At 36.3% G+C, this 14,905-nt stretch overlaps 1 protein-coding gene across 1 annotated transcript in view; it reads left to right on the top strand.

Annotated features, from left to right (window-relative positions):
* The first annotated feature begins 2,955 nt into the window (after nt 1-2,955).
* Nucleotides 2,956-14,905, top strand: part of tyro3 (TYRO3 protein tyrosine kinase) — a 36,931-nt gene continuing 24,981 nt past the window's right edge. Inside the window, exons 1-4 of the mRNA XM_056477565.1 lie at nt 2,956-3,045; nt 6,152-6,322; nt 13,252-13,338; nt 13,544-13,659. The gene's annotated coding sequence lies outside the window, so the exon portion shown is untranslated. The remainder of the gene's footprint in view (nt 3,046-6,151; nt 6,323-13,251; nt 13,339-13,543; nt 13,660-14,905) is intronic.

The raw sequence follows: 14,905 nt of genomic DNA, 5'->3' as shown, positions 1-14,905 counted from the left end.
ACTATTTTAAATGTCCAACAACCAATACACAACCAGCTGAAACAAGTCTAACTGTTCTCTAACCAAACACTAAACACAGATAGCTGAAAACAATTTTAAATGTCCAACAACCAATACACAACCAGCTGAAACAAGTCTAAGTGTTCTCTAACCAACACAGCAACTGAAACAGGTCTAAATGTACTTACTCGGTGTTGCTCTCGATGCTAAAGTGCTTCTCCATTTAAATTTAAAGCGACAGTCACCAAATGGCACAATTTAGATCAATTCTTGAAAGCGTCATTTTCAAAGAGTTATAACAATATTGTTTGTGCGGCATTTTGAGCTGAGACTTCACATACACACTCTAGGGACATCAGAGACTTATTTTACATCTTGCAAAAACGACATAATATGTCCCCTTTAAGAATAAACAGTTTTTGTCCCTTGAAAGTACTTATGGATTATGCATCTGCATTATGATATTGTTATTGTATAATCATTATAAATCAGTGGCATTAAAAGTAGTATCAGTAGTGTCACTTATTGCAATGAGTTCTATGACAATATGTCACACATGAAAAGCTATTTTGTGTAACAGGCCTAACTGAGTTGAAACTGTATTCAGGGACACCTGGCAGTATGAAGAGGATGTGAAAACTGATCAGATTATGTTGTCATATGATATTTCAAATCTCAGATCTGATAGTAATCCATTATTAAAGTAAGGCAAGGCAAGGCAAGCAGCATTGTTACTACTGTAGTTTTTTCAGGCAATTTACACCAGGCAGACATTAAAACAGAATACAATAGAGACCTTTTTGACTTGGTCAACCCAAAAAATCTTGATCTTTTGTATTTTTGCCCAAAATGGTGTCTGTTCAGTTGTCATGAGACTGTGGCCTTGAGATTGTGCCTCAGTGTCTCTATTTTTATTATTATTATTATTACAGTGTGGGCACAGACGCCGAGATAGAACAGCAGAACAGTTGTTTGTGCTTTTCTTGTTAGATACAACAGTAACTACAGCATCATATGATCATGTTCAAGGAACTTTTTTTAAGTCTAAGATGTTTTTTTGCTGAAGCAAGATCATTTAAGTTGTCATTAATTTCTTTTTCTTTTTACTAATACACTGTCATATACTGTCATAATTGTACTGTTTTTATGCTAACTATAATTTGATACTTTTATAAAGCAAGCACAGATTAAATTGATCAAAAACGACAGCATGTATACTTTCATAAAATAATACAAGTTTCAGTATAATTAAGCTATTCAAGGATCCTGAAGGAAATTTCATGGTTTTACAAAAATATCAAGTAGCACAATCTGTTTTCAACAATGAAAACAATAAGAACTTTTTCTTAGTCACCAAAATCAGCATGTCAGGCTTATTTCTGATGGATCACATGATACTGAAAACCCGAGTAATGATGCTGAAAATTTAGCTTTGCGTCACATTATATTATATAAAACATATTTTAATAGGTTACACCAGTTTTTAAAATTAATCCCTCAAATGTTTAAGTGCTATTTTAGTTCAGTCTGCTTTTAAAACTGCAGTTTAATAGGACAGTTCACCCAAAACTGAAAATTCTGTCATCATTTACTGACCTTTTACTTGTTCTGAACCTGTTACTAATGTTCATCTGCATTATACTTTTGTCTTCAGTTAAGTGCTACATTTATCTGGCTATAAAGATGCTCAACAGAAAGTTCAAAATGGCTGACATTGTATAAAACATTGTGATATTTTCATTTATATGGCCCAATTTTATTTGTTTAATTTTGGAATTGATCTTAAAGGGATAGTTCATCAAAAATGAAAATGTACTTATTATTTACTCACACTAGGTTGAACTCTAAAGAAGGTGTTTTGAATAAATGCTGGAAACCTGCAACCATTGACTTCCATAGTATTTGTTTGTCCTACTATGAAAGTCAGTGGTTACAGGTTTTCATCTTTCCTCAAAATATCCTTTTTAGTCTTTAACAGAATAAAGAAACCCCATGAGGGTGTGTAAAATCATTTTTCGTTTTTGGTGAACTATCCCTTTAAGATCACTCCCAAATTTAAACAAATAAAAAATAGGCCATATAAATAATAATATCACAATGTTTTGTACTATGCCATCCATTTTGAACTTTCAATCGAGCATCTTTGTTGTCAGATAAATGTAGCACTTGACTGCAATGTGGACTGAAGACTATAATGCAGATGTACATTAGTAACATGAGCTTGCTTCACTGAACGCCGTCAGGGCTGAAAATCTCTTACACGTGACCAGTTTCCTAGCTGCTTATTTAGGCCGCTCTTAGACTAAACACACTTTGGACGGAAACTTGCATTTGAAAAGTGTTGCCTGCTCTAAGATTAGGCCTAAAAGAGGATAACAAATGGCAAAAAGGGAATTACAGACGTCACGTTTCCTTGCTGAATGCAATGTTGCCAGCGTAATCTGCCATATAAATGCCTTGTTTTCCTTTGTGATAACTGTAAACAAAAGTACACGTCATTCGTTTCCTTTATGTAAATGCAACTCATGCTGTTGTTTGCGCAACTGACCTTTGTCTACATAAATCTCAGCACTCTTATAGACTCACTGCCTCTTGTCTGGTTGTAAATAGTTCAGATGGATGTGGCATTCTTCCATGGTCATTCTTAGACAAAGTTGTGGCATTTTCTAATCTGTGTCAAATCAAATCCCATTTATTTTTATGAAACAGTAAACACAATACAGAGCGCTTTCACGGTAATGAGCAAGAAATAGAAATTGTGCAACTGTTTTATATGAATAATGTACTGTGTGTGTGTGTATGTCTTTAGCTTGCAGCACATTTGGCTGGTAAATGTTACTTGGTTTACAACAACTTGAGGGTTTGTGAATGACACATTGTTTGGTTTATGGTAAATTTAACCCTTTAAAGAGTGTCTCTTTTGATTCTTTGTTTTGTGCTTTTAGTGTTAATCCGTGCAGCAACAAGATGCCGGAAAGTACTGGTGTGAAGTTGAATATCACGGCACAATCATTTCCTCCGAGCCTGCTTGGATTACAGTAGAAGGTATGTCACTTAAACCTAAAGTACACTGAAGAAAATGATTTATTACATTAAGTGTTTTTTAAGGCAAACAATTATATGGGCTGAATTTAAACAAACAAATGACATTTAGTAATGTTCAACTTCATTTGTTTGTTTAAATTCAGCCCATATAAATCGTTTGCAACCTTTAAAAAAATGTAGTAATTTCAATGAATCATATTTTTTCAGTGTATATTTTTTTGTTTTTGTTTTTGTTTATTTTTATTTTTGTGCATTGCATTAGTGTGCACAAATGGGCAAATTTGGTTTCGGCACACTATGGACAAGTGCATGTTATGAAAACCCGCCTGCTCACCCACATGAATACTAATAGTAATTTTAGTAATTATTAGTAATACTAATAGTAATTTTATAGTAAATGCTATAGTGTTTTTTAACAATACTATAGTAAAGGGTATTATACTGTATATGTTAAGTTATTTCCGGTATTAAGCTGGTGGTTCATTCCGCTGTGGCGACCCCTGATTAATAAAGGGACTAAGCCGAAGGAAAGTGAATGAATGAAGATATTAAGGAATGCTACGTTGTACTGTAGTATTAACTTTAGTGAACTGATAAACTGTAATTAATTCTGTAGTATACTTTAGTTTTTACTAAGTGTACTGTAGTATAACATTGAGGGCTATATTTTGATAATCCATGCACAAAGTGCAAAGCTCAGGGCGCAAATGCATTAAGGGCGTGTCAGAATCCACTTTTGCTAAAATAAGGATGGAAAAATCCGCTTTGCGCCGTGACGCATGGTCAAAAAGGGTTGAGCTTATTTTCTTAATAGTTATAGATGTGTTTTCAGAATAAACTGAGCATTTCACTAGTAAGAAAACAGTTAAACAGAGCATCTACAGCGCGAGAATGAGAGATGAGCCTTCTCATTATTAACTTTTACTTACACCCTCGTGGATAGTGAAACGTGTTGTATGCACAGACATCTATTAGCCTATAAATAATTAATTTAGATTGTTAAGCGCAAGGATTTGTTTCAAAACTATTTCTAAATTCAGTTCTAATTCCAGCAAACGAGTAAATGAACAATAAGAACGAAGTGTGTTAAAAAACTGAGTTACATCCAAATACACATGCTGTGCCCCATATGGTCTAAAACCGTACAGGTGGGCAAATCTAAGCTTGTTTTTAATAAAACAAATATAAATATGCATATAATAAATAATACTGCTAATAATAATAACATTATACAAAATTAATAAACTGAAAAAGCCTCCCGAGATGAAGCAGGCATGAAAGTATGGTTTTTATATTTATGTAGGCTAGAAAATAATATGTTTTGTAATATTTTAATCCTTTATTTTTATATCCTATATATATTCTTATTATATCCTATTTTTATCCTTAACATTTGTAAAGATATTTGCGTATTGCTGTACATCCTGTTTGTAGCAGTGTGTAAGCGAGGCGCATAATTAACACGCTCTGCGCTGGACTTTAGACTGGCTTTGTTCTGGTCTATAGAGCAGTCTATTATAGTTTCTCAAAATAGCAACACGCCAGCTATGCGCCTCAACACGCCTCTTTTTGTTTTTAGATCAGAACGCCTATGGGCGCACATATGAGCGCAAATGCATTTGATATTTAAACAGCATGGCACAAAATGTCAAAACGACTCTTGCGCCAAGCTGAAACTAGCAAACAACAATTGCGTGGGTGTGTGATAGGGCCCTTAGAGTTGTAGAAGTCATTTCTTTATATAGTTGTTGTATAACCACGGTAATTATAGACTACAGTACAACAGATTAATATACTTCATTTTTAATATTAAAAGTATTTTATTGTAGTATGGTTCAAAAACACTATAGTATTTACTATATTTCTATTGTTTAATTTTGTGTGGATGCATTAAATATGCAAAAATATTCTGTGCTAATTGCAAAATTTGCTCTAAACATTTAATATAAATTAATGTACACTTGAAAGTGTTTTGTGTGTATTTATTAGGCAAACATACGTTGTATGAGGCAAAATAACTTTATGCCAAAAAAATCTAAGGTATATGAAGTAAAGATTGTGTTCATGAAGATATTTAGTAAATGTGCTTCTCTATGTCTATCAAAACCTAATTTTTAATTGTAAAAATGGAATTTGGACAGCTTTAAAGACAACTTTCTCAATATTTTGTTTATTTTTAACCATCAGGTTATAGATATTCAAATAGTTGTATCTCACACTGAGTTTTTGTCTTGTTCTAATCCAAATATTTACAAATTCTCAAATCAAGAAGTATTTTCTACATAAGTAAAAATGATTGTCTTGTTTACAGAAAGTTTTTAAGTTTTTCCTTAAAACAAGCAAAATAATCTGTCAGTAGGGAAAGCAAAATAAACTTGTTTTCACTTTGAAATAAGATTATTTTGCTTACCCCAATGGCAGATTTAGCTTGTTTTAAAAAGGCCGGAAGAAGTCACTTCATTTTTACGTTCACTCAAAAAAATAATTTCTGCTGTTCAAACTACTTAGTTAAAATTAGTTGCAACAACACAATTTTTGAGTTTTTTAGGGGACAACTTAATTGTTTTATGTTCAATCAACTTAAATTTGTATCTATTTGTGTTGGGACAATATGAAGGAATTTTGTGGAACCCAGCATTTTTACAGTCTTATTTCTAAAAAAAAAGACAAAATGCTCTACTAGACTTCGACAAAGTACGAAAAGCATTTTTTTTTTGCAGTGCAGACAAATATAGTTTAATCCGAACAAATCATAAATCCATGGAAAGCTTATTTATTTATTCTACTTTCAGATCATTTAAAAATCTATTTTTTATAAATGTAGCCTTTATGAACACTCAAAAAAATATTATTGCTGCTTGTTCAAATAACTTACTTAGAATGAGCCGAAACATCACAATTCTTGAGTTTTTTAGGGACAACTTAATTGTTTTATGTTCAATCCACTTAAGTTTATAAAAACAATGAAAAACAACATGAAGGAATTGTGTGCGTTTTGCACCCTGCGTTTTTTTTACAGTTCATGATTGTGTGTTCTATGGTCTCGTATTGTATTTTGGTCAGCACAAACACTGCACTCATTGCTTCTTACTGCTTGTATTTCCAGGTGTGCCTCATTTTGGGGTGGAACCTGAGGATTTGGCTGCATTTGCAGGGGAGCCGTTCAATCTGACGTGTGCTGCTTCGGGCCCTCCAGAGCCTGTGGAGGTGCTGTGGTGGCTGGGGGGCGAACAGAAGGGCGATTTCACAGCCTCCCCATCAGTTCTCTTTGTTAAAGGTGAGACATAAAGGTCTGTCCCAATACCAACACTTGTGGCTTTTGTATTTGGCATACTTGCAAGGGCCTGTTTATATGTGGCATCAAAAAACCTTTTATATTTTAAAAGAGTGGCATTTGTTGCCGAAGAAAATAGATTAAATTTAGTAAAAAAAAATAATTTTACCAGCAAAAAAAGGAAAACGTTGCAAAGGGACACAAGTGATGATTCAAAAATAAAAATAATAGAAAATGAACTAACCACTCAACTACTATCTACAATTATTTCAAGAGGAGGACAGATAATTTGATTGATGTATTCAGATTAAAATGACTAAAACATGTACAGTTAAAGGTAAAATTATTTGCCTTCCTGTGAAACTTTAATTCTTTTTCAAATATTTCTTAAGTGCTATTTATTGGAGAAATTTGAAGAGATTTTTATTCATCATATTTTTAAACATTATAGTTTTACAGTAATAACAGATTTTTAATAGCTAATTTCTTTTGTGGGAGGCACTGTAGCTCAGTGGCTAGCACTGTCGCATCACAGCAAGAAGATTGCTGGTTCAAGTCCCGGCTGGATCAGTTGGCATTTTTGTGTGGAGTTTGCATGTTCTCCCCGTGTTGGCGTGGTATTCCTCCGGGTGCTACGGTTTCCCCCACAGTCCAAATACAACCCACGATAGGTGAATTGAATAAGCTAAATTGGCCGTAGTGTATTTGTGTGACTGAGTGTGTATTTCCCAATACTGGGTTGCAGCTGGAAGGGCGTCCGCTACGCAAAACGTATACTGGATAAGCTGGTGGTTCATTCCGCTGTGGCAACCCCTGATTAATAAAAGGGACTAAGCCGAAGGTAAATGAATGAATTAATTTCTTTTGTCTATGATGGCAGTACATAACATTTTACTAGTTATTTTGCAATATATTAAGATTAAAGTGCAATTTAAAGCCTTAACTAGGTTAATTGGGCAAGTCATTGGACAATAATAGTTTGTTCTGTAGCCAAACTATTAGGAGACTAATTTAAAAAAATGTTTAAATTAAAAACTGCTTTTATTCCAGCCAAACTAGAGGAAAGTATACATTTTTTCCAGAAGAAAAAAAGTAGGAAATGAAGAGTTCGGATGCAAAAGTGCCATCTGAAATTTCCATCCAAAATGAAAGTTTTTCTCAGCCTCCTTTGTTTATGTTGAGATATTTCACTTTAAAGACCAGGATAAGGACTTATACTTTGCCATGAATGTGGTATTCCTGAATATATACACAGGAGCCTGATAAAAATGCTCATTTTAGTGGAAAATTTTGACGGTATTTAGAGGTTTTTGCATCTAAAGTCTTCAAATACAGTCAAAATTTTCTTGCTCTGTTTAACATCACTTCAGAAATATTTTTTCAAAAGAATAACAATTTCACAGGAAGGCATTTGATCGTTTGTACCTGAGCAACCTAACTACTGGGACTATAGTCAAGTTAGTAGTGTTGCTAAATTGAATTCGTTTTTGCGAAGGGAATACTCTAAAATATTAAATGGCCTATAGTAAACAGTTTGATTCAGGAATTTATTTATAATCACATAATGAAACTTGAAATGTTCAGATTCATATCCTCTTTCAGATCTTCTGTGAGATATTTTGGACTAATAAAATGTTGAACTGGGTCACTGGCTGTTTTCAATGGTTGATGTGACTGAGTTTCTAAAAAGGTGAAGTGTGTAATATATTTCCAGTAAGGCAAGGATGTGTTTATATATAAATATAGGAATATTAAAGGGCATAGTTGAACCCATATGTTTTTAAAATATGCTAGAATTTCTTTCTTCTGTTGAACACAAAGGAAGAGGTTTTTGTTCCTACAATGAATGTTAATAGCTGCTTTTCTCCCAACATTCTTACCGAAAATCTTGTTTTGTGGTCAACAGAAGAAAAAAACATTTCAGAACCACTTAAATGTGTAAGAAATTTGACATTTTGTATGAACTGTGCCTTTAAATGTTGTAGCGGCATTTTGCTCTTAGCTAATCTTAGTAAGGGCAAAAAATGACGTGTGAGTTTGTTGTGAAACTTTTCCTCGTTTATTTTTATCACATCATGATCTATTAAATCAGTGAAATAGCTTTATTGCTAATCAGTAGCACTAGTCACCACATACCAACTCACGGTCTGAAAATTGTTTCCTTTTCCCTTATTTGCCCCACCTACTACCTTACTTAATTGATCAGGCCTTTATTTTTCACATACACTTCCGTATAGTGAAATTGAACCCCCCCACCCCCCTGACCATACACAAACATCACAATTTTCAGTGGAAGACAGGTCACAGGAGGTAGGATTTAGAAAAAGGAAGTAAGATACATTTCAGGAGAGGGAGGCGAAAAAAAACTCTCACCTTGCTCTTGAATTATGGCAGTGTGAGACCAGGGAGAAAAAAAAAACGCCCCAACAATCAAGCACATAAACACACAGACATAGACATGAAATTGCAACAGGGGATGGGAACAGGGGATGTGGATATAGTCCGATGAGGGCAGGCAGCCATCCGGTCCTGCAGCTAAAGAGCGCTGGTCACAGATCCACCTACCCCCTCCAGTGGGTGAAAGCACACGAAGGCATGGGATGAGGGGTTAGGTGGTGATTGTCTATGTGTAGCTGTGTATGCGTGTGTATGTAAGCCTGTAGAGTCCAGCAGGTGTCCTTGACAGGGAGCAAAAATTTCAGAGCGTCTCCTTATCTTTCTATCAGGGAGAAGTTGTTTTTCTCCAGCTGAGGCCATCTGGCAGGAAAAACACAGGGAGGCCGAAAGAGAAACAAATTTCAACTTAAGGTCAATATCTGCCAATTTCACAGATGTTTAATGTCCGTCACTTGTCTCTAGATCTGGCCAAATCTTGTTGCAAAGCCGCTAGTTTCACCCCGATGTTTTCCAATTTGCGATCTAATATTGCAGTCTGGTTGTTAGCGAGCCTGCCCATCAGCGTTTCAATCAAGCCGGCCAGCCTAGTGGGGTTTTGAGCAGCACTGACCGCTTTCATCAATCGTCGATACCCCATACCTTAGCTGCGTTAATCCCGATTTGCATTGATAGAATAAAAGTCTTCATTTACAAAATCTAAATATTAAAGCAAATACTTAAACATTAATAATATCAAAGTCCCTTTAAGGCAAACCATTTCACTCGACGGGCATCTTTGAAACGCCTCACGGGCAGTCTGCACGGGTATTCTGTCTAAATGGGGAACAATAAAATTCTCCAAAACTCTTTGCCAAGTTTACGGTTACATTACATATTTGAAATCACCAATAAAATTACACAACAACCATCTAATAAGTTTCGTTTCTAAACGTTCGAATCAAACAAATTTGGCATTTTTTAGGTTGCCTGTTGCCCGAGCTAATGTGCATGTGCACTTAAAAGGAACGATATCACAACACCAACCTCAGTTACAGCCGTTCTACGCATTATCATTCTCTAGATAATGCTTCGTCAGATCGCACAGGTCTTTAGAAGTAATTAACAACTTGGTCTTGATGGTAAATCTCCACCAGCAGTGACAGCGAGTCTTTGTTTACAAGTTTGTGGGTGTTTGAGTATTTGCTGCTGTAATGTGATGTGCGTTTGACATGATGGACTAAACCTCGTGTAGGTTTCATACAGATTACGAAACCAGAAAACTTTTGTTATCAAGTGGACTACGTTCATTTAAAAGTAGAGAGTTTAAGCTTTATGTGGATATATGTGGGTATATGTCTTATGTCTGTGAAGCAAGTATTCGCTGATAATCCAGCGTGTTTGTTGACCACATAAACTTTCGTAAAAGCACACCTAGAGAATCGTCAGTCTCTAGCGATCGCTGATTGGCTCCTGTACTAGTAGGCGGGGCTTTATTCGCAATATTGACCATTATACTTTTCCCCCATTCAAACTATACGAGTGACATGTCTTGTGTATTCTACAGTCTTTCATAATATACAATAAAGCAAATACTCAAACATAAATAATATACAGTAATAATCAAACATAAACTTAATAATAATCAAATCATCAAATTAACCTATTCGGTCCAAACCTAAAAATAGAGAAAAAGGAATACATAAATGGAGTTATTTATAGCAACATCTGAAAATGTATAGCAACAAATTGACTTTGCGATCATTTGTTGAATCACTGAATAACTAAAGATCTTAGTTTAATTCTTAAAAATTGCAAAGTTTACATAATTTTAAATCAGAATGTGATTTGCTTTGTAGGAGTTTTCTGATAATGTTGTTTAAATTCCTCACCAGGTTCATGTTCAAAGCCTTCTGTTAGTAGATAATGGCAAGGCCAGTTCATCACTCCGCCTTTACATTCTGTAACTGGATCTCTTGTTTTGTGAGGGAATGCATTATAGTAATCAATACTGCTGGTGTGGTAAAGCCCAGTAAAGTAAAGTTTCCATTTTAAAAGCCTATGCTGAGAAATCCTTGAGTCATTACAAGTATGTAAGACTATGTGTCATGCACTCCTATTATCAACCACTTGCACCTTTTGCATAAATAGCTGTTTGACTCAGCCAGTGTTGGGAACTAGACTGTTGTTACATCGAGGACAAATAGCTCAGTCATTATTTAAAACAATATCACAGATGTCATGGCCTTGGAAAGTTTTTTGTTGTTCAGAAAGCACTGTTGCGGATTCACGCTTTTTACAAATCGCTTCTGTTGTAATGTCGAGTTCAACCTTCAACCAGTTTTTATTGAGAATTTTTTAAATTTCATGAAAAGATGAAAATCAAAAGAATGTTGGGTAACAACCCCACTTATAAATTTCATTTGTTAATTAACATTAGTTAAAGGCACAACAAGAGATCTTAGTGAATGCTAATGTTAACCAGATAGCACTTAACCCTATGTGTATTGTTCAGATTGACTAGCTGTAATGAGTCGGGGTACAATGGAGTCGAGGATCCAAGTGCAGTTTATTAAGAAAATCCTCAAACAGGCAAAGGTCAAAACAGGGACAGACAGAACCATGCAGATAATCCAAAAGCACAAGTGTTTCGAAACACTGCACCGAATCATGATCCTAAACACCCAGGTCACTTGACTAAAGTGTTTCAAAACACCAGGTCATGTGACTAAAGCGATTCAAAGCATTGTTCATTTAAGAAGCGTGTCGAGACATGCCAATTCTGAGTTTGACTGATAGGGTCGGAGAAATGTAGGCTAGTGGACCGCATGTGTGCACAGAGTACCTGTTCTGCAAATGGCCAGAGTTCGAATCTCAACTTACTTAAATTATGACTTGATGTATTTAATAATGTTACTTTTTATGACCAAAACAAGACATATTCATTCACAAAGTGTTCATACTGATGTCAGATCAATGTTAAAACAAAACGCATTACAAGAACAGAGCATTTAAAAACCAACATCTAGAGCTGCATTACTCTGGATTCGAACCCATTATCTCTGCATGGCAGTCAGGAAGTCTTACCTCTTTTCTAAATCACTTGAAAGCTCAACTCTACAACGTGGTGTTTAATACCCAAATTTGCTTCACAGTTTCTTTGCTGAAGCTGTTCCAGAGCAATACATAAAATTGACCATTAGGTGAGAGACGGGTTTCAAAACGTTTCAAAGCTTCGACACATTTTCTTCGACTGTTTCAGTGTTTCATGAAGCCTCGCTTTGCCCACCACTAGGGACAGGTCGCAAAACAATGTAAACAGTAAAACAAAGCAAAGGTCAAAAACACGGCTAGACAAGGAAACAGCTTCAGTAATGCTCACGTACAGATCACAAGACTCAGCAAAGAGGGCGTGTGAATGAGGTGTCTTTATAGTCCTAGTAATCCATCCATCATGAGCTTCCAACAAATTGTGCGCATGTAATCAGGGGGAGGGCAATGCGGTGGCGCAGTAGGCTGTCGCCTCACAGCAAGAAGGTCGCTGGTTTGAGCCTCGGCTGGGTCATTTGGTGTTTCTGTGTGGAGTTTGCATGTTCACCCTGCATTCGTGTGGGTTTCCTCCGGGTGCTCCGGTTTCCCCCACAGTCCAAAGACATGTGGTACAGGTGAATTGAGTAGGCTAAATTGTCCGTAGTGTATGAGTGCAAATGAGTATTTATGGCTGTTTCCCAGAGATGGGTTGCGGCTGGAAGGGCATCAGCTGCGTAAAACATGTGCTGGATAAGTTGGTGGTTCATTCTGCTGTGGCGACCCCAGATTAATAAAGGGACTAAGCTGAAAAGAAAATGAATAATTAGGGGGAATCAGTAATTGGTGTTTGAGTGCAAAGACTTCTGGGAGTTGTATTTCATATAGTGGCAGATGTGTAGTTCTCCTGCAATCTGCACAGGCTAGATCCAACATAGGCTCATTCTAAAATAGGTCAATTGGTGCTTTTGAAAACACTATTGGTTGGGTTTAGGAAAGGAGGACGGTGGGTCAGTCGATTGGTCAGTCAGTCAGTCAGTCCGGTGGATTTACGCCAAGAAGGTCATTGGTTCGAGTCCCGGCTTGACCAGCTGGCATTTCTGTGTGGATTTTGCATGTTTTCTTTGTGTGGGTTTCCTCCGGGTGCTCCGGTTTCCCCCACAGTCCAAAGACATGCACCATAGGTGATTTGAAGAAACTAAATTGTCTGTAGTGTATGAGTGTGTGTGTGTGAGAGTTAGTGTGTATGGGTGTTTCCCATCACTGGGTTGCAGCTGAAAGGGCATCCGCTGCGTAAAACATATGCTGGAATAGTTGGTGGTTCATTCCGCTGTGGCTACCTCTGAAATAGAGACTAAGCTTTTTTCGAAAATGTATTTTACATATTGTTATTTTTAGTTTTAGTGTAAATATGACTCTCTTAACATACTTCATGAAATTTCCCCCATTTAATGTGCATTTTTTTCAACTTCACTTGGGACACGGTAATTCGGCACTAACCGATATGATATGTTTCTCATCTGCTCAACCAGGTGTGAGTGAGAGTATAAAGTTTCATTGTGAGGCCAAGAACGCTCGAGGCATCTCCTTGTCTCGCACAGGCACCGTGCACATAAAAGGCAAGACATACCACTGCACTTTACATGTTTATTGCATAACTTACATTGTTCTGATTCAGCATAATTGCATTGAAAGTTATAAATTAGTTTTTGTTTTTCTTCTGCCAGTACTCCATCATACATTTTACCAACTATATTAAACAGTCAGTAAATAAATACAAATATAATGTTTCTTTTTAAATGCGTGTTGTTTTTTTATGTACAGTCCGGCCTGATTCCCCTCGAGACGTCCAGGTTCATCATGTGTCCGATTTTAACATAACTTTAACATGGAGTCCAGGTTTCACTGGGCATTCGCAGCTTTCCACCTGCACAATACAGGTAGAGTATTTCATATCTGCTTAATATTTGATATTATTACATGCCCTCATATGGCTAGATAGTCTAAGAGTGTACTCACACTAGGCACGATTGCCTTGAACTGTAAATTGTCCCTGCTCTTGTCTTCCCCTCGGCCTGTACTCACACTGCAATTTTACCTTCCGAGCCCGAGCACGCTTGCGTCATCAATGATGGAACTCTTCAGTTTTGAATAGAAGCACTCTCGGTCCGTACAATGGAGATTGCTTTAGTTACAGTTGAAGTCAGAATTATTAGCCCCCCTGTTTATTTTCCCCCAATTTCTGTTTAACAGAGAGCAGATTGTTTTCAACACATTTCTAAACATAATAGTTTTAATAACTCATTTCTAATAACTGATTTATTTTATCTTTGTCTTTGTCTATTTTATCTTTATTATTATCAATGGGTAATGTTTTTTTGCTTTATCTATATTTGTGGTAATCATAATACCTTTTACCTTTCAGAATTGTTTGATGATTAGAAAATAGCAGCATTTATTTGGTAGTGTTTTCTTTTTAGATTAAATAGTTTATTTAATTATAGTGGGGGCGACACAGTGGCTTAGTGGTTAGCACTGTCGCCTCACAGCAAGAAAGTCTCTGGTTCGAGTCCCGACTGGATCAGTTGGCATTTCTGTGTGAAGTTTGCATCTTCTCCCCATGTTGGCATGGGTTTCCTCCAGGTGCACCGGTTTCCCCCACAGTCCAAAGACATGCGCTATAGGTGAATTGAATAAAGTTAATTGGCCGTAGTGTATGTGTGTGAATGAGTGTGTATGGATGTTTCCCAGTACTGGGTTGCAGCTGGAAGGGCATCCGCTGTGTGAAATGTATAAGTTGGTGGTTCATTCCACTGTGGCGACCCCTGCTGGATAAAAGTACTAAGCCAAAGGAAAACGAATGAACAGTGTTGCATACTATGTGATTATGCTTGGTCTTTTTTTGGTGCTGTTAAAACCACCACATCGAACCTGTAGCTCTGTTATGAAATGGTAGTAAATCACATTTTAAATCGCAAATCGTAATTTTGATCAGATAAATCACAATTAGATTTGTTCTCCATATCGTGCAGCCCTATTGCTTACCCCATTGGCAGATTATTTTGCAACATATTTAATTTTTACTTTTTTTTTTCTGAAAACCAATCAAAAAATTTCAGTTGACTAGAACAGTTATCCTCAACCTCCGGGCCGCATACCGAGACCTGTCCATGGATCAATTGGTTC

The sequence above is a fragment of the Danio aesculapii genome, chromosome 17 (assembly GCF_903798145.1).
Source record: "Danio aesculapii chromosome 17, fDanAes4.1, whole genome shotgun sequence".
NCBI classification, from domain to species: Eukaryota; Metazoa; Chordata; class Actinopteri; order Cypriniformes; family Danionidae; genus Danio; species Danio aesculapii.
Note: the sequence above shows the minus strand (reverse complement) of the source record. Positions and strands in the feature narration are given on the sequence as shown.